At 34.1% G+C, this 20663-nt stretch overlaps 1 long non-coding RNA gene across 6 annotated transcripts; it reads left to right on the forward strand.

Moving 5' to 3' along the window:
- Window positions 1-13015: 13015 nt before the first annotated feature.
- LOC139886640 (uncharacterized) lies at window positions 13016-17624 on the forward strand. Of its 6 annotated transcripts, XR_011772528.1 has the most exons (9): window positions 13016-13869; window positions 14501-14577; window positions 14739-14804; window positions 15767-15824; window positions 15935-15996; window positions 16086-16228; window positions 16828-16954; window positions 17279-17376; window positions 17508-17623. It is a non-coding gene; the product is annotated as an uncharacterized lncRNA (long non-coding RNA). The 6 variants fall into 6 exon arrangements; XR_011772527.1 differs by lacking the exon at window positions 17279-17376 and having other exon boundaries at window positions 17508-17624; XR_011772529.1 differs by lacking the exon at window positions 17279-17376 and having other exon boundaries at window positions 13016-13314; window positions 13393-13869; window positions 16086-16954; window positions 17508-17624.
- The last annotated feature ends 3039 nt before the right edge of the window (window positions 17625-20663 follow it).

The following is a 20663-nucleotide window of genomic DNA, read 5'->3' on the forward strand; positions in this document are numbered from 1 at the left end:
TGGGGATATTCTTATATATGCATCTTGTTAATGTCGGTTACCAGGTGTTCACCATATGAATGATTTTTATCTCTATGTATGGGATGTGTATTGAAATATGAAATCTTGTGGTCTATTATTATGATTTGATATATATAGGTTAAACCTATAACTCACCAACATTTTTGTTGACGTTTTAAGCATGTTTATTCTCAGGTGATTATTAAGAGCTTCCGCTGTCGCATACTTAAATAAGGACGAGATTTGGAGTCCATGCTTGTATGATATTGTGTAAAAATTGCATTCAAGAAACTTATTTTGTTGTAACATATTTTTATTGTAAACCATTATGTAATTGTCGTGTGTAAACAGGATATTTTACATTATCATTATTTGATAATCTACGTAAAGCTTTTTAAACCTTTATTGATTAAATAAAGGTTATGGTTTGTTTTAAAATGAATGCAGTCTTTGAAAAACGTCTCATATAGAGGTCAAAACCTCGCAACGAAATCAATTAATATGGAACGTTTTTAATCAATAAGAACGGGACATTTCAGTTGGTATCCGAGCGTTGGTCTTAGAGAACCAGAATTTTGCATTAGTGTGTCTTATCTAGTTTGTTAGGATGCATTAGTGAGTCTGGACTTCGACCGTGTTTACTTGAAAAATGATTGCTTAACAAATTTTGTTGGAAACTATATATTTTTAACATGTGAATATTATGTGATATATTAATCTCTTAACGCGTTTGATATTATGTGATAGATGTCTACCTCTAGAACAAGTCCCATTGACTCACCTAATAATAATGAAGAGTCAAATGTAAATTGGAATGATTCGTGGACTGATTCACAAGTTCCCGAAGAGGAACCGGAAGAAGAATCGGAACCGGAAGAAGAATCGGAACCGGATGAAGAAATAGAACCGGTGGGGGAAATAATAAAACGGTTAAGTAAAAGAAAATCCTCAACCAACCGACCAAGGTTAATTATGGTCAATGGTGTTTCCGCCAAGGAAGCAAAATATTGGGAGGATTACCAATTCTCCGATGAATCGGATTCCGACGAGAATTCCGATGATGTTATAGAAATTACCCCAACTGAATTTAAAAAGGCAAAAGAAAATAATAAGGGAAAGGGCATAAAAATAGAGAAATCTAATTCCAACCCCGATGAACTTTATATGTATCGTCAACCCCCGAAGTCCTTAAGTTGTAACAATGACCCGGGAACCTCTAAACCACCAGGTTTTTCTAAACCAATGTGGATAACGACGGCTCGTATTAGGGGAACATCATATATCCCTAGAAACTTGGCAAAATGAACCAAAACTGAAGAAGAAGAAACAAGCGAGTCGGAATAAGATAGTTGTATTCGTGTGGTGTAATATAAGTAATATAGTGTGCTTATGCTTTATGATATATGTAAAAATTGCTTGTATTAATAAGTATTTTTTTTTATGAATCTAACTCTTGTCTATTTTATAGTATAAAAACACAAAATGGATAGACAACCCAATATTTTAAGAGACCTACCCGGAGACATGATTGATGAAATCTTGTCTAGAGTCGGTCAGAATTCTTCGGCACAACTATTTAAGGCGAGATCAGTTTGTAAGACATTCGAAGAACGTTCCAAGAATGCCCTGGTTTATAAAAGGCTTTCGTTCGAAAGATGGGGGATATCACATTGGGAAATCCATAAGTTACGATGTGTTTACTTTGACGCATATATTTGGGGGAACCCAAATGCTATTTTACGCAATGGGTTAAGAAATTATTTTGACTCAATATATCCGAATATTGGACTTCGTGATTTAGAAAAAGCGGCTAACATGCAACATAAAGAAGCATGTTATGCTTACGGATTAGTAATGTTCGCTTCTCACCAAAGCGAGAACAAGAACATCGGCCTACAACTATTAAACAAAACATTTCCACAAGTGACGGAGTCGGTAATTGGGGTAAGAAATGAGGTTTTTAGATTGTTACGGGACTGTTGGACATTACGTAACCCTCGTCCCTTTGACGACGTTACAACACGATGTCTTATCAACGGCCATAACGGTTATGTTCCACAAGACCAAGGATGGGAAGTAGTCCTAGTAAAACCAGAATGCATGACTTGTTTCTGGACGTATGAATTACGTGTCTTTATTGCCTTTGCTGAACGACTTGTGTACTAGCTAGAATTATCTTCACAACTATCTTGTATCAAAGTTATTGTGTGCTATATTTCATGCTTTATGTAAAATAAGCGGTATTGTAAGTTTGTAAAATATTGTATAAAAGTTTGAACGCGAAATATTATTATAATCAGTTTTTCATATAGAATTGTAGTAGTTGAATTGTATATTAGCTACTAAGTATGAACTTAACGGGTAGGTACTACCCGAATTTAAACTTTTAAAACGCTAATATGAAGAAAAAGATTTTATAAATGAGTTCATATTATGCTACGAAATACTATTAACTACTCTTGATATTCTGTATGATTAACTTGTTCCATTTGACTATTTTGAAGAAATGGCACCGACTACTCGACACACCGTGAATATGAATGAAGAGGAATTCCGTACTTTTCTAGCTTCAAACATAGCCACAGTACAGGCTGCGCTACATACCAACAATAACCTTGGATCTAGCAGTACAGGAAATCGTGTAGGATGCACCTACAAAGAATTCACTGCCTGCAAACCTTTGGAATATGATGGAACCGAAGGACCGATCGGATTGAAACGGTGGACCGAGAAGGTCGAATCGGTGTTTGCCATAAGTAAGTGTACTGAAGAGGACAAAGTGAAGTACGCTACGCATACCTTCACAGGTTCTGCATTAACATGGTGGAATACCTATCTAGAGCAAGTGGGACAAGACGATGCGTACGCACTACCGTGGTCAGCATTCAAGCACTTGATGAACGAGAAGTACCGTCCCAGAACCGAGGTCAATAAGCTCAAGACAGAACTTAGAGGGTTACGAACCCAAGGATTTGATATTACCACGTACGAAAGACGATTCACAGAATTGTGCCTATTGTGTCCGGGAGCATTCGAAGATGAAGAAGAGAAGATCGACGCGTTTGTGAAATTATTACCGGAAAGAATCCAAGAAGATATAAGTTCACACGAGCCCGCCTCCATACAACAGGCATGTAGAATGGCTCACAAACTAGTGAACCAGATTGAAGAAAGAATTAAAGAACAGACTGCTGAAGAGGCCAATGGGAAGCAAGTCAAAAGAAAGTGGGAGGAAAACGGTGATAAGAATCACCAATACAACAACAACAACAATTACAACAATAATCGCAACAATTATCCCAACAATCGCAACATCAATCGCAACTACAACAAACGGCCCAACAACAACAACAACAACAACAACAACAACAGCAACTACAACAATCATCCCAACAACAATAATAACCGCAACAACAACAACAATCAGAAGCAGCTATGCCAAAGGTGTGAAAAGTATCACTCGGGGTTCTGCACCAAATTTTGCAACAAGTGTAAAAGAAATGGTCATAGCGCGGCGAAGTGTGAGGTCTACGGACCAGGGGTTAATAGAACGAAAGGAACAAATGGTGTCGGAACGAGTAATGGCGGAGCAAGTAGTGTCGGAGCAAGTTATGCCAATGTAGTTTGTTATAAATGTGGAAAACCGGGCCACATTATTAGAAATTGCCCGAACCAGGAGAACACGAATGGACAAGGCCGCGGAAGAGTTTTCAATATTAATGCGGCAGAGGCACAGGAAGACCCGGAGCTTGTTACGGGTACGTTTCTTATTGACAATAAATCTGCTTACGTTTTATTTGATTCGGGTGCGGATAGAAGCTATATGAGTAGAGATTTTTGTGCTAAATTAAGTTGTCCATTGACGCCTTTGGATAGTAAATTTTTACTCGAATTAGCAAATGGTAAATTAATTTCAGCAGATAATATATGTCGGAATCGAGAAATTAAACTGGTTAGCGAAACATTTAAGATTGATTTGATACCTGTAGAGTTAGGGAGTTTTGATGTGATAATCGGTATGGACTGGTTGAAAGAAGTGAAAGCAGAGATCGTTTGTTACAAAAATGCAATTCGCATTATACGAGAAAAAGGAAAACCCTTAATGGTGTACGGAGAAAAGGGCAACACGAAGCTACATCTTATTAGTAATTTGAAGGCACAAAAACTAATAAGAAAAGGTTGCTATGCCGTTCTAGCACACGTCGAGAAAGTACAAACTGAAGAAAAGAGCATCAATGATGTTCCCATTGCAAAAGAATTTCCCGATGTATTTCCGAAAGAATTACCGGGATTACCCCCACATCGATCCGTTGAATTGCAAATAGATCTTGTACCAGGAGCTGCACCAATAGCTCGTGCTCCTTACAGACTCGCACCCAGCGAGATGAAAGAACTGCAAAGCCAATTACAAGAACTTTTAGAGCGTGGTTTCATTCGACCAAGCACATCACCGTGGGGAGCTCCTGTTTTGTTTGTCAAGAAGAAAGATGGTACATTCAGGTTGTGTATCGACTACCGAGAGTTGAACAAACTTACCATCAAGAACCGCTACCCACTACCGAGAATCGACGACTTATTTGATCAACTACAAGGCTCGTCTGTTTATTCAAAGATTGACTTACGTGCCGGGTATCATCAAATGCGGGTGAAAGAAGATGATATTCCAAAGACTGCTTTTAGAACACGTTACGGTCATTACGAGTTTATGGTCATGCCGTTTGGTTTAACTAATGCACCAGCTGTGTTCATGGACCTTATGAACCGAGTGTGTGGACCATACCTTGACAAGTTTGTCATTGTTTTCATTGATGACATACTTATTTACTCAAAGAATGACCAAGAACACAGTGAACATTTGAGAAAGGTGTTAGAAATATTGAGGAAGGAAGAATTGTACGCTAAGTTTTCAAAGTGTGCATTTTGGTTGGAAGAAGTTCAATTCCTCAGTCACATAGTGAACAAAGAAGGTATTAAAGTGGATCCGGCAAAGATAGAAACTGTTGAAAAGTGGGAAACCCCAAAAACTCCGAAACACATACGCCAGTTTTTAGGACTAGCTGGTTACTACAGAAGGTTCATCCAAGACTTTTCCAGAATAGAAAAACCCTTGACTGCATTAACGCATAAAGGGAAGAAATTTGAATGGAATGATGAACAAGAGAAAGCGTTTCAGTTATTGAAGAAAAAGCTAACTACGGCACCTATATTGTCATTGCCTGAAGGGAATGATGATTTTGTGATTTATTGTGACGCATCAAAGCAAGGTCTCGATTGTGTATTAATGCAACGAACGAAGGTGATTGGTTATGCGTCTAGACAATTGAAGATTCACGAACAAAATTATACGACGCATGATTTGGAATTAGGCGCGGTTGTTTTTGAATTAAAGACTTGGAGGCACTACTTATATGGGGTCAAAAGTATTATATATACCGACCACAAAAGTCTTCAACACATATTTAATCAGAAACAACTGAATATGAGGCAGCGTAGGTGGATTGAATTGTTGAATGATTACGACTTTGAGATTCGTTACCACCCGGGGAAGGCAAATGTGGTAGCCGATGCCTTGAGCAGGAAGGACAGAGAACCCATTCGAGTAAAATCTATGAATATAATGATTCATAATAACCTTACTACTCAAATAAAGGAGGCGCAACAAGGAGTTTTAAAAGAGGGAAATTTAAAGGATGAAATACCCAAAGGATCGGAGAAGCATCTTAATATTCGGGAAGACGGAACCCGGTATAGGGCTGAAAGGATTTGGGTACCAAAATTTGGAGATATGAGAGAAATGGTACTTAGAGAAGCTCATAAAACCAGATACTCAATACATCCTGGAACGGGGAAGATGTACAAGGATCTCAAGAAACATTTTTGGTGGCCGGGTATGAAAGCCGATGTTGCTAAATATGTAGGAGAATGTTTGACGTGTTCTAAGGTCAAAGCTGAGCATCAGAAACCATCAGGTCTACTTCAACAACTCGAAATCCCTGAATGGAAATGGGAAAACATTACCATGGATTTCATCACTAAATTGCCAAGGACTGCAAGTGGTTTTGATACTATTTGGGTAATAGTTGATCGTCTCACCAAATCAGCACACTTCCTGCCAATAAGAGAAGATGACAAGATGGAGAAGTTAGCACGACTGTATTTGAAGGAAGTCGCCTCCAGACATGGAATACCAATCTCTATTATCTCTGATAGGGATGGCAGATTTATTTCAAGATTCTGGCAGACATTGCAGCAAGCATTAGGAACTCGTCTAGACATGAGTACTGCCTATCATCCACAAACGGATGGGAAGAGCGAAAGGACGATACAAACGCTTGAAGACATGCTACGAGCATGTGTTATTGATTTCAGAAACAGTTGGGATCGACATCTACCGTTAGCAGAATTTTCCTACAACAACAGCTACCATTCAAGCATTGAGATGGCGTCGTTTGAAGCACTTTATGGTAGAAAGTGCAGGTCTCCGATTTGTTGGAGTGAAGTGGGGGATAGACAGATTACGGGTCCGGAGATTATACAAGAAACTACCGAGAAGATCATCCAAATTCAACAACGGTTGAAAACCGCCCAAAGTCGACAAAAGAGCTACGCTGACATTAAAAGAAAAGATATAGAATTTGAAATTGGAGAGATGGTCATGCTTAAAGTTGCACCTTGAAAAGGCGTTGTTCGATTTGGTAAACGAGGGAAATTAAATCCAAGGTATATTGGACCATTCAAGATTATTGATCGTGTCGGACCAGTAGCTTACCGACTTGAGTTACCTCAACAACTCGCGGCTGTACATAACACTTTCCACGTCTCGAATTTGAAAAAATGTTTTGCTAAAGAAGATCTCACTATTCCGTTAGATGAAATCCAAATCAACGAAAAACTTCAATTCATCGAAGAACCCGTCGAAATAATGGATCGTGAGGTTAAAAGACTTAAGCAAAACATGATACCAATTGTTAAGGTTCGATGGAATGCTCGTAGAGGACCCGAGTTCACCTGGGAGCGTGAAGATCAGATGAAGAAGAAATACCCGCATCTATTTCCAGAAGATTCGTCAACACCTTCAACAGCTTAAAATTTCGGGACGAAATTTATTTAACGGGTAGGTACTGTAGTGACCCGAACTTTTTCATGTTTATATATATTAATTGAGATTGATATTTACATGATTAAATGTTTCCAACATGTTAAGCAATCAAACTTGTTAAGACTTGATTAATTGAAATATGTTTCATATAGACAATTGACCACCCAAGTTGACCGGTGATTCACGAACGTTAAAACTTGTAAAAACTATATGATGACATATATATGGATATATATATAGTTAACATGATACTATGATAAGTAAACATATCATTAAGTATATTAACAATGAACTACATATGTAAAAACAAGACTACTAACTTAATGATTTTTAAACGAGACATATATGTAACGATTATCGTTGTAAAGACATTTAATGTATATGTATCATATTAAGAGATATTCATACATGATAATATCATGATAATATAATAATTTAAAATCTCATTTGATATTATAAACATTGGGTTAACAACATTTAACAAGATCGTTAACCTAAAGGTTTCAAAACAACACTTACATGTAACGACTAACGATGACTTAACGACTCAGTTAAAATGTATATACATGTAGTGTTTTAATATGTATTTATACACTTTTGAAAGACTTCAATACACTTATCAAAATACTTCTACTTAACAAAAATGCTTACAATTACATCCTCGTTCAGTTTCATCAACAATTCTACTCGTATGCACCCGTATTCGTACTCGTACAATACACAGCTTTTAGATGTATGTACTATTGGTATATACACTCCAATGATCAGCTCTTAGCAGCCCATGTGAGTCACCTAACACATGTGGGAACCATCATTTGGCAACTAGCATGAAATATCTCATAAAATTACAAAAATATGAGTAATCATTCATGACTTATTTACATGAAAACAAAATTACATATCCTTTATATCTAATCCATACACCAACGACCAAAAACACCTACAAACACTTTCATTCTTCAATTTTCTTCATCTAATTGATCTCTCTCAAGTTCTATCTTCAAGTTCTAAGTGTTCTTCATAAATTCTACAAGTTCTAGTTACATAAAATCAAGAATACTTTCAAGTTTGCTAGCTCACTTCCAATCTTGTAAGGTGATCATCCAACCTCAAGAAATATTTGTTTCTTACAGTAGTTTATCATTCTAATACAAGGTAATAATCATATTCAAACTTTGGTTCAATTTCTATAACTATAACAATCTTATTTCAAGTGATGATCTTACTTGAACTTGTTTTCGTGTCATGATTCTGCTTCAAGAACTTCGAGCCATCCAAGGATCCGTTGAAGCTAGATCCATTTTTCTATTTTCTAGTAGGTTTATCCAAGAAACTTAAGGTAGTAATGATGTTCATAACATCATTCGATTCATACATATAAAGCTATCTTATTCGAAGGTTTAAACTTGTAATCACTAGAACATAGTTTAGTTAATTCTAAACTTGTTCGCAAACAAAAGTTAATCCTTCTAACTTGACTTTTAAAATCAACTAAACACATGTTCTATATCTATATGATATGCTAACTTAATGATTTAAAACCTGGAAACACGAAAAACACCGTAAAACCGGATTTACGCCGTCGTAGTAACACCGCGGACTGTTTTGGGTTAGTTAATTAAAAACTATGATAAACTTTGATTTAAAAGTTGTTATTCTGAGAAAATGATTTTTAATATGAACATGAAACTATATCCAAAAATTATGGTTAAACTCAAAGTGGAAGTATGTTTTCTAAAATGGTCATCTAGACGTCGTTCTTTCGACTGAAATGACTACCTTTACAAAAACGACCTGTAACTTATTTTTCCGACTATAAACCTATACTTTTTCTGTTTAGATTCATAAAATAGAGTTCAATATGAAACCATAGCAATTTGATTCACTCAAAACGGATTTAAAATGAAGAAGTTATGGGTAAAACAAGATTGGATAATTTTTCTCATTTTAGCTACGTGAAAATTGGTAACAAATCTATTCCAACAATAACTTAATCAACTTGTATTGTATATTATGTAATCTTGAGATACCATAGACACGTATACAGTATTTCGACCTATCATGTCGACACATCTATATATATTTCGGAACAACCATAGACACTCTATATGTGAATGTTGGAGTTAGCTATACAGGGTTGAGGTTGATTCCAAAATATATATAGTTTGAGTTGTGATCAATACTGAGATATGTATACACTGGGTCGTGGATTGATTCAAGATAATATTTATCGATTTATTTCTGTACATCTAACTGTGGACAACTAGTTGTAGGTTACTAACGAGGACAGCTGACTTAATAAACTTAAAACATCAAAATATATTAAAAGTGCTGTAAATATATTTTGAACATACTTTGATATATATGTATATATTGTTATAGGTTCGTGAATCAACCAGTGGCCAAGTCTTACTTCCCGACGAAGTAAAAATCTGTGAAAGTGAGTTATAGTCCCACTTTTAAAATCTAATATTTTTGGGATGAGAATACATGCAGGTTTTATAAAAGATTTACAAAATAGACACAAGTACGTGAAACTACATTCTATGGTTGAATTATCGAAATCGAATATGCCCCTTTTTATTAAGTCTGGTAATCTAAGAATTAGGGAACAGACACCCTAATTGACGCGAATCCTAAAGATAGATCTATCGGGCCCAACAAGCCCCATCCAAAGTACCGGATGCTTTAGTACTTCGAAATTTATATCATATCCGAAGGGTGTCCCGGAATGATGGGGATATTCTTATATATGCATCTTGTTAATATCGGTTACCAGGTGTTCACCATATGAATGATTTTTATCTCTATGTATGGGATGTGTATTGAAATATGAAATCTTGTGGTCTATTATTATGATTTGATATATATAGGTTAAACCTATAACTCACCAACATTTTTGTTGACGTTTTAAGCATGTTTATTCTCAGGTGATTATTAAGAGCTTCCGCTGTCGCATACTTAAATAAGGACGAGATTTGGAGTCCATGCTTGTATGATATTGTGTAAAAACTGCATTCAAGAAACTTATTTTGTTGTAACATATTTGTATTGTAAACCAATATGTAATGGTCGTGTGTAAACAGGATATTTTAGATTATCATTATTTGATAATCTACGTAAAGCTTTTTAAACCTTTATTGATGAAATAAAGGTTATGGTTTATTTTAAAATGAATGCAGTCTTTGAAAAACGTCTCATATAGAGGTCAAAACCTCGCAACGAAATCAATTAATATGGAACGTTTTTAATCAATAAGAACGGGACATTTCAGTAACGTCGTCAAAGGGACGAGGGTTACGTAATGACCAACAGTCTCGTAATAACCTAAAAACCTCATTTCTTACCCCAATTACCGACTCCGTCACTTGTGAGAACGTTTTGTTTAATAGTTGTAGCCCGATGTTCTTTTTCTCACTTTGGTGAGAAGCGAACATTACTAACCCGTAAGCATAGCATGCTTCTTTATGTTGCATGTTAGCCACTTTTTCTAAATCATGAAGTCCTATATTCGGATACATTGAGTCAAAATAATTTCTTGACCCGTTGCGTAAAATAGCATTTGGGTTCCCCGCAATATATGCGTCAAAGTAAACACATCGTAACTTATGGGTTTCCCAATGTGATATCCCCCATCTTTCAAACGAAAGTCTCTTATAAACCAAGACATTCTTGGAACGTTCTTCGAATGTCTTACAAACTGATTTCGCCGTAAATAGTTGTGCCGAAGAATTCTGACCGACTTTAGACAAGATTTCATCAATCATGTCTCCTGGTAGGTCTCTTAAAATATTGGGTTGTCTATCCATTTTGTGTTTTTATACTGTAAAATAGACAAGAGTTAGATTCATAAAAAAAAATACTTATTAATACAAGCAATTTTTACATATATCATAAAGCTTAAGCACACTATATTACATATATTACACCACACGAATACAACTATCTTATTCCGACTCGCTCATTTCTTCTTCTTGGGTTTTGGTTCGTTTTGCCAAGTTTCTAGGGATATATGATGTTCCCCTAATACGAGCTGTCGTTTTCCACAACGGTTTAGAAAAACCTGGTGGTTTAGAGGTTCCCGGGTCATTGTTACAACTTAAGGGCTTCGGGGGTTGACGATACATATAAAGTTCATCGGGGTTGGAATTAGATTTCTCTATTTTTATGCCCTTTCCCTTATTATTTTCTTTTGCCTTTTAAAATTCAGTTGGGGTAATTTCTATAACATCATCGGAATTCTCGTCGGAATCCGATTCATCGGAGAATTGGTAATCCTCCCAATATTTTGCTTCCTTGGCGGAAACACCATTGACCATAATTAACCTTGGTCGGTTGGTTGAGGATTTTCTTTTACTTAACCATTTTATTATTTCCCCCACCGGTTCTATTTCCTCCTCCGGTTCCTCCTCTTCCGGTTCTGATTCTTCTTCCGGTTCTGATTCTTCTTCCGGTTCTTCTTCGGGAACTTGTGAATCAGTCCAATATATATTCGACTCTTTGTTATTATTAGGTGAGTCAATGGGATTTGTGCTAGAGGTAGACATCTATCACACAATATCAAACATGTTAAGAGATTAATATATACATATTAATAATATATAGTTTCCAACAAAAATGTTAAGCAATCATTTTTAAAGAAAACACGGTCGAAGTCCAGACTCACTAATGCATCCTAACAAACTCGATAAGACACACTAATGCAAATTTCTGGTTCTCTAAGACCAACGCTCGGATACCAACTGAAATATCCCGTTCTTATTGATTAAAAACGTTCCATATTAATTGATTTCGTTGCGAGGTTTTGACCTCTATATGAGACGTTTTTCAAAGACTGCATTCAATTTTTAAACAAACCATAACCTTTATTTCATAAATAAAGGTTTAAAAAGCTTTACGTAGATTATCAAATAATGATAATCTAAAATATCATGTTTACACACGACCATTACATAATGGTTTACAATACAAATATGTTACATCGAAATCAGTTTCTTGAATGCAGTTTTTACACAATATCATACAAACATGGACTCCAAATCTTGTCCTTATTTTAGTATGCAACAGCGGAAGCTCTTAGTATTCACCTGAGAATAAACATGCTTTAAACGTCAACAAAAATGTTGGTGAGTTATAGGTTTAACCTATATATATCAAATCGTAACAATAGACCACAAGATTTCATATTTCAATACACATCCCATACATAGAGATAAAAATCATTCATATGGTGAACACCTGGTAACCGACATTAACAAGATGCATATATAAGAATATCCCCATCATTCCGGGACACCCTTCGGATATGATATAAATTTCGAAGTACTAAAGCATCCAGTACTTTGGATTGGGTTTGTTAGGCCCAATAGATCTATCTTTAGGATTCGCGTCAATTAGAGTGTCTGTTCCCTAATTCTTAGATTACCAGACTTAATAAAAAGGGGCATATTCGATTTCGATAATTCAACCATAGAATGTAGTTTCACGTACTTGTGTCTATTTTGTAAATCATTTATAAAACCTGCATGTATTCTCATCCTAAAAATATTAGATTTTAAAAGTGGGACTATAACTCACTTTCACAGATTTTTATTTCGTCGGGAAGTAAGACTTGGCCACTGGTTGATTCACGAACCTATAACAATATATACATCTACATCTACATCTACATCTACATCTACACTTCTACACTATACATTATAAGAAAAGCTTAATTGAGATATCTTAAGAAAATTCCTTGAATCTTAACCATTAGATCAATTAAAAGACATTCACTACCCCTATAATCTAACCATTCATTTTAGTTATTGATCAATAAGTCACACTTAACAATTAAAATACCCTAAATACCCTTACCCTTACATTATACGGGAGAAATAATGCAGTTGAGGGGTCACTCTTATCCCTTTCATTCAGTTGTTCATTCGAACCCTAAATTGGTCCCTAACCGAAACCTAAACTGATCACGTTATTCATTCAAACCCTAAAACAGATTCAACAATCGATTAACAATCAGTGAATTCCAGATCACGACACATTATACCTGTCTGATTCGTCCTTCCAACAATCGATCAACAATCAGTGAATTCCACATCACGATCGTTATACCCGTCTTCATACGCTCCTAAAACACGATCGCTTCTACAAAAAAAACCGCTAAATCAAATGCTTCTTATCGATGTTACTCCACAATCAAATTCTTCTCGAAACTCATTGTAAGGGTTATTCGAATCTCCAGTCGGATCTGGGGTTGATTAACAGAATCTAACGATGAAGCAATCTTATCAATTCAGGTTTCGATGATGGTCAAGACGTCCGAAATCATGGAACGAGGGAATTATGTTTCAAATTGGTGACAATAAGGTTTGATTCTTTTTACTATTTAATCGAACGGTTTTTGGAGGTAACATATTTTCGATCAATTCACCACATGTTTAATTTCTGGAGTTTTTATTATTGATTTTGATTTAGGTTAAATTTTTATTTTTCCGTTTGATTAGATCCTTGCTTGCATTTAAGTTAAATTTTCGATCCTTGCTTGCTTGCATTTAAGCGCAATGTATTGCTTAATATTGATCAACTGCTCTTTAACTATGCATATTTTATTTCTTTAAAGGTGTTACTATATGTTTTGTGAAGTAGATAACTATTCAATGTGTTGACCTTTTTGAAGAAGGAAAATGTTACAAAAAAAACTTGACAAGTAATGGGAGCAATCTTTTTATATCCTGTCGAATAATCGATTGATGATTCAAGTGTTTGCTTCAAAGGTAATTATTTGCATTGTTAACATTCATCAGCTAATGGACCTGCGTTGATATTTATTTATTTATTTTTCTATTTTTGAAATACCACAAGAAAGGAGATGGTTACGCTATTAATGGTCGAGTGGCAACAAAGTCTTAAGAGTTAGACGAGGAATTTATAAAAGATATTCAAGGGTTTAATCTAATGAACTTTACATACAAAACTTCATATACTATGGTCTATTACAAAGTTAATACTATGGTCAACTACAAAATTAGGGTTCAACCTTAATCGTATGCGGAAGTTGAGATAAGAAAGGTCATTACCGTGTTCGATTTAAGATACAGGTGAAAACAGGATGTGTTGGGTTGATTGATTGAACAAAATAGTGACCAAACATTGTTTTCACTTTTGAAGCTTATGAAATTTATTGAGATATTTGTGAATACTTGAACTTTATTTACTTCGTATTATCTATTTGTATCAAATGATTTAGGAGGTTATATTTGACTCATTTGAGTGTAAACACTAACCATGGAATGACTACATCTGAAAATGATGGACTTGTATCTATTTTTTCCGGAAGGTAAATGATTAGATGTTGCATTTTTAACACGTTGATGTTATAACGAGTCAAACTTGGATCAACTGCAGAATATGAACAATAAAGTGAGCAGAACACGCTAAATGGGTTGGACAGTTCAAATGGTCTTATGTTATTATAATGTGAGGTAGTTTTAATTAGAAAAAATATCATACTGATCAAATAGTATTTATGTTTATCACATATAAAACTGGATGATTGTATCTGGAATGGTGAAATGTGGTCAATATTAGTTGTTTCCTCTACATAACTCTATCGCTGCATAACCTGCATACCTTTTTTCCATAGGCATTGAAGGAGTTTTTTTATGTCGAAAGTGAAGCATAAAGCCTTGGCCTGTTGTACTCTTTACTGGTATGACTAAATTTGTCTCTCGGATCTTTCATCTGTCACAGAACTTTTACTTTATATTCTTTGTTGTAATAATTTTGGTTTACGGTAATATGTCTACGCCTTAATTCTTTACTTCGGAGAGGTTCCAGGCGGTTGCTTTTATAACCATGGTATTACTTGCTTTTTTAGATCTTATTGAGCATCTTAATATGCTTATTTCGTGCAATTATACTTATTATTTTGCATAAACAATTAGACATACAATACCTTATTACCATCAAAGGTTAGCCTCTTAACCCTTCTCTTATATAAATACTCTTTTCCATAAAAAGAATACAGTTTGGCTTATAAGGCCAATCATAAGTTTTCACAAGTTCTATATTGAAGTCTAATGCGGCGATCTAACAACCTTAAAAATTTTTATGAAGTAGCAAGTATTTCAAAAGTCAATATGTATTCCCTTTTGTTACTGTATGTGGTAAAATTGTACTAAGCATATGGTTTCAAAATAATGAATTTACTTAATAAACTGTTATGAAGACTTAGAAATGCATTTGATGATGTGCAAAAACTTCTATATACCTGTTTGCGATATTAAAGAAGAGTTATCAATTGTTTCGTTTTTATTTTATGAAACTTATGTCTTTTCTATTTTTGACTCATTATTTACGTAACCTAAACTTAGGTGAATCATTCATAAATTTACCAAGTATATTGATAATAACTTTGGTGCAGAAAACATGAGTCACACAAGCTTTTTCATTAGTTGGTAGTATGTATGATACAAACTACTTCCGACAACAAACATGTTAGCTAGCTGTATGTTTGTTGTTGATAAACCAATCGTTCAGTTTCAAGAATACAATAAATCCAGATTCAAAAGTACACCTTATTGTTATAATTAATCATGCTATCATATCTCAAAGAGAACCCAAATTTTTTATGAAACTATCTCTTATTGTTTTCACATCTTACCTTTGCAGGTTATTGTAGATAGCTTATCTAAGTGTCCTTGCGCAACCCATTGAAATTACCATAAAGGTATGTGTCCAGTGTAGGATTAATAATAGTCACGATCATAGTCATACTTAAACAGGTATCAACTACGAACATTAAATGTTTTTTTTATATATTTTTTTATATTTAAACAGATTAGTTTTGAAAAAGCTTTGAGTTTACTCATGTGAGAAGAAGCTTTGGAAATCCTTGAATTGTAAGTTGTAACGTAAATGTTTTTCCCATTGAATGTTTTTTCAGCTATCTTTTATAGTGGTTGCTGTTTTTTACTTTGAAAATTTGCAGCTGGTGATAATAATTTAAGGAGTTACACTTTTGGTGACGATGTATTAATTGTAAGTTGAAACGTAAGTGACAGTCGTAGAAGTTTAAAGATGGCACAGCTCAAGGATACCTTTCCTGATGATAAACTTACACCAGTTCCTATGGTATGTCATGATAAACATTGTTTAAAGGCAATAAAATTCTTGGTTGAGTACAACTGAATAAGACACTGGTATAACCTTCAACTTTGTATTATGGAAGTTGATTAGGCATTAATCGAAAACAAATAAGTTATAACGTTATTGGATTTGGGTTCTAATACTTAGTTTAGCTATCGGTGAAGTATTTATAACTTTAACACTTAGTTAAACTATCAGTGAAGTAGTTTATAATTCTAACACTTAGTTAAGCGATTCAGTAGTTCTTATGCTTTTGGGTACAAACACTTAGTGATTAACATTTAACCCATTTTTCATTTCGTAGATAAAACATAACTTGACTCAATTCATCATATATGTAACAGAGTCTAAGTTAAGTGAGTTTATTTTCCTTATCACGGGGAATTCTTACTGAGAGATGGTTACATAATAAGCATTCACCCAAATTCCATCTTTTTTAAAATTATTGCACTCTCAATTATTTGATATTTGTCATCTTTTTTTCTACCAATTTCGACCTAATCAGGCCGATTAATGGTAATATTCATCCAATTGTTATTTGACAAGCTGTCATAGTTTTTAGTTTATGTATGTCGTTTTTGCAGATGTAAGTTACAAGGTGAAAAAACTGGAAGAAAAGGGCATCTTGCAGCAGACGCATAGGTTTTCGAGGTGGTTCTATCGTTGCACTTTGTATAGCTCAAGAAAAATCGCGGGCAACTATTTTTAAAGGTATTTTCTTTTATGTGACGTTCATTTCTTATTAGGTGTTTCCTACTGGGTGTATCTAGCGGATTGGGTATCGGGTCAAAATAGATGAGGGTCAAAAGACGCCATTTTGAGTTGGGATGAAACCATTTGGGTCATGTCCACATGTAATACATTCTGATTACAAAAGTGACTTTGTTGGGCACTACTAATTGACTCACATAAGTAAAATATATACTTTGGGCATGACTTTCAGTTGTTTCTTCAAAACTTTTTTTTTACTTTATGTTGCCCCGTCACTAACGATGATTATCCAATGGATATCCATTTACCCGATTAATCCGTCAGATATGTATATATCACATGCTATTTCTCCAATGTTCATGGTGAGGGTACTCCAATGAAACTTTAAGTGGAGCAACATTTGATGCAATAATATGTAAAAGGTGCAATGAAGTTTTTTTTTTTTTTTTTTTTTTTTTTTTTTTTTTTTTTTTTTTTTTTTTTTTTTTTTTTTTAGTTTGGTTTTTTAGTTAAAGCTCAATTTGTGACCTTTTTATGATATTTTTGTTTTCAGGAAATGACGAACATAGTTAAATCTGTTGAGAGCGTGTTGCTGTTGCCTTGTGATTTATGATATTTTCAGTTTATTTGAAATCAGAAATACCAGTCTGTTTGATTAATTTTGATAATGATAATGGTCATGCTAATTGGTCTATGGATTACTGTGTGGTTGAAGTGTGTGGGTATATTGGAGGTTTGATTTTTAAAATTCAATGTGGAAAATCAAACTGTCGTTTTTGTTTTATTATTACCAGTTTAATCGAAAGGTTGTGTTTCAACTTTCAATGGAGATATAATCTGAAATTGGCACAAGTCATCAGAAAAGTCAAGCATTTTCTGTATTCAAAACCTGCGATTCTTTGTTGGAATATTTTAATTGGGTGATGGTTTAACGTTGTAACATATAAAAGGTCTAACCACCGAACTATTGGTTGAGTGGTAAAAAGTTTCAGTTGTTTGTGGGCCTGTATCCTTGGAAAAATAGGTGTAGGTTCAAATCCTGTTTGGGGGGGGAGTTTTCTCCAAAGGTTGTGCCTCTGGTATCCTTCACTTTGTGCGGGCCAAGCAGTTAACCTAAAGCATTCTGGGTACGCTTTGCGCAATGGATGCGAGGAGTTTCTTCCTAACGAGTGTGTGGGTGGCAAATGAGAGGATTCGATGCCGATATTGCCGTTCTAAAAAAAAACATATAAAAGTTTTAATTGGATTAGTTTGACTTTAATTTGTCATAGGGACTTGCATATAGACAAACAATGTTATTTTGACTATTCAAATCCAAACTCGAAGTAATTTCATGTTGGGATTGCACAAAACTGTGTATTGAGATTCATTTTTGAATTGGTATACACTTCTAAAGATTGCTCGAAAGAAGAATATCAATAATTTTCATGATAGAGAAGGCAGCTTCACTTCCATTAGTCATTATGCAATTATGTTGAATATAAGTGTTGATTATACAAATTAATATGGATCATCGAATGCATATTAGTGAGATTGTAGGTTTGGTGTTGATACCACCAATTTAGTTATTTTTAGGAATTTCATGCGAGTGTCTAAGAAGTGCACTAATTCCTCACTTTTAAGTGTACCCATTGTTTTTAAAATTTATCTTTTCTAATTTAAGCTTTTATGTAGGTACCGTCCCCTTTATCTAAGATTATTTACTTCTTTTATTTTACTGCGTATATAGTTAAAAATTTATTCATATTATCGTATATTTTTCTCCGTTACAATTATAGCTTACAAATTATTTATTGTTATCAAAAATATATTCCGATTGGTTGGAAGAACATCAACAATGAAAATACTTGTAGAGCAAATACAATATTTTGTTGTGTTTCTTATGTAGAATGATAAACTCTGTGAAAAGAGCTTAATGGATATGCGATATATACTTACAAAGAGACAATTTGATGCTTCAATGTTGACACTAAATGATTATTTCAAACGAGTGGTTCTTCGATAATAATTAATTTAAATCTACAATTTGTTCAACTAAGGCCTTGCTTTGATTTGTTTGTTATATAAAATTTTTGTCGTTTTAATTGATGTGCTGATAAATAATGTATTTTATTTAGTAATTTTTATTGCCGTAACCCGCAAATCTTGCGGGTCTTAAGCTAGTATATATCAAAGTATGTTCAAAATATATTTACAACACTTTTAATATATTTTGATGTTTTAAGTTTATTAAGTCAGCTGTCCTCGTTAGTAACCTACAACTAGTTATCCACAGTTAGATGTACAGAAATAAATCGATAAATATTATCTTGAATCAATCCATGACCCTGTGTATACGTATCTCAGTATTGATCATAACTCAAACTATATATATTTTGGAATCAACCTCAACCCTGTATAGCTAACTCCAACATTCACATATAGAGTGTCTATGGTTGTTCCAAAATATATATAGATGTGTCGACATGATAGGTCGAAACATTGTACACGTGTCTATGGTATCTCAAGATTACATAATATACAATACAAGTTGATTAAGTTATGGTTGGAATAGATTTGTTACCAATTTTCACGTAGCTAAAATGAGAAAAATTATCCAATCTTGTTTTACCAATAACTTCTTCATTTTAAATCTGTTTTGAGTGAATCAAATTGCTATGGTTTCATATTGAACTCTATTTTATGAATCTAAACAGAAAAAGTATAGGTTTATAGTCGGAAAAATAAGTTACAAGTCATTTTTGTAAAGGTAGTCATTTCAGTCGAAAGAACGATGTCTAGATGACCATTTTAGAAAACATACTTCCACTTTGAGTTTAACCATAATTTTTGGATATAGTTTCATGTTCATAATAAAAATCATTTTCCCAGAATAACAACTTTTAAATCAAAGTTTATCATAGTTTTTAATTAACTAACCTAAAACAGCCAGCGGTGTTACTACGACGGCGTAAATCCGGTTTTACGGTGTTTTTCGTGTTTCCAGGTTTTAAATCATTAAGTTAGCATATCATATAGATATAGAACATGTGTTTAGTTGATTTTAAAAGTCAAGTTAGAAGGATTAACTTTTATTTGCGAACAAGTTTAGAATTAACTAAACTATGTTCTAGTGATTACAAGTTTAAACCTTCGAATAAGATAGCTTTATATGTATGAATCGAATGATATTATGAACATCATTACTACCTCAAGTTCCTTGGATAAATCTACTGGAAATGAGAAAAATAGATCTAGCTTCAAAGGATCCTTGGATGGCTTGAAAGTTCTTGAAGCAGAATCATGACATGAAAACAATTTCAAGTAAGATTTCCACTCGAAATAAGATTGTTATAGTTATAGAAATTGAATTAAAGTTTGAATATGATTATTACCTTGTATTAGAAAGATAACCTACTGTAAGTAACAAAGGTTTCTTGATCTTGGATGATTACTTGGAATGGATTTAGAAAACTTGGAAGTAAACTTGTAATCTTGGAAGTATTCTTGATTTTATGAAACTAGAACTTTTGGAATTTATGAAGAACACTTAGAACTTGAAGATAGAACTTAAGAGAGATCAATTAGATGAAGAAAATTGAAGAATGAAAGTGTTTATAGGTGTTTTTCGTCGTTGGTGTATGGATTAGATATAAAGGACCAAAAACACCTACAAACACTTTCATTCTTCAATTTTCTTCATCTAATTGATCTCTCTCAAGTTCTATCT

The sequence above is a fragment of the Rutidosis leptorrhynchoides genome, chromosome 1 (assembly GCF_046630445.1).
Source record: "Rutidosis leptorrhynchoides isolate AG116_Rl617_1_P2 chromosome 1, CSIRO_AGI_Rlap_v1, whole genome shotgun sequence".
In the NCBI taxonomy this organism is placed as follows: Eukaryota; Viridiplantae; Streptophyta; class Magnoliopsida; order Asterales; family Asteraceae; genus Rutidosis; species Rutidosis leptorrhynchoides.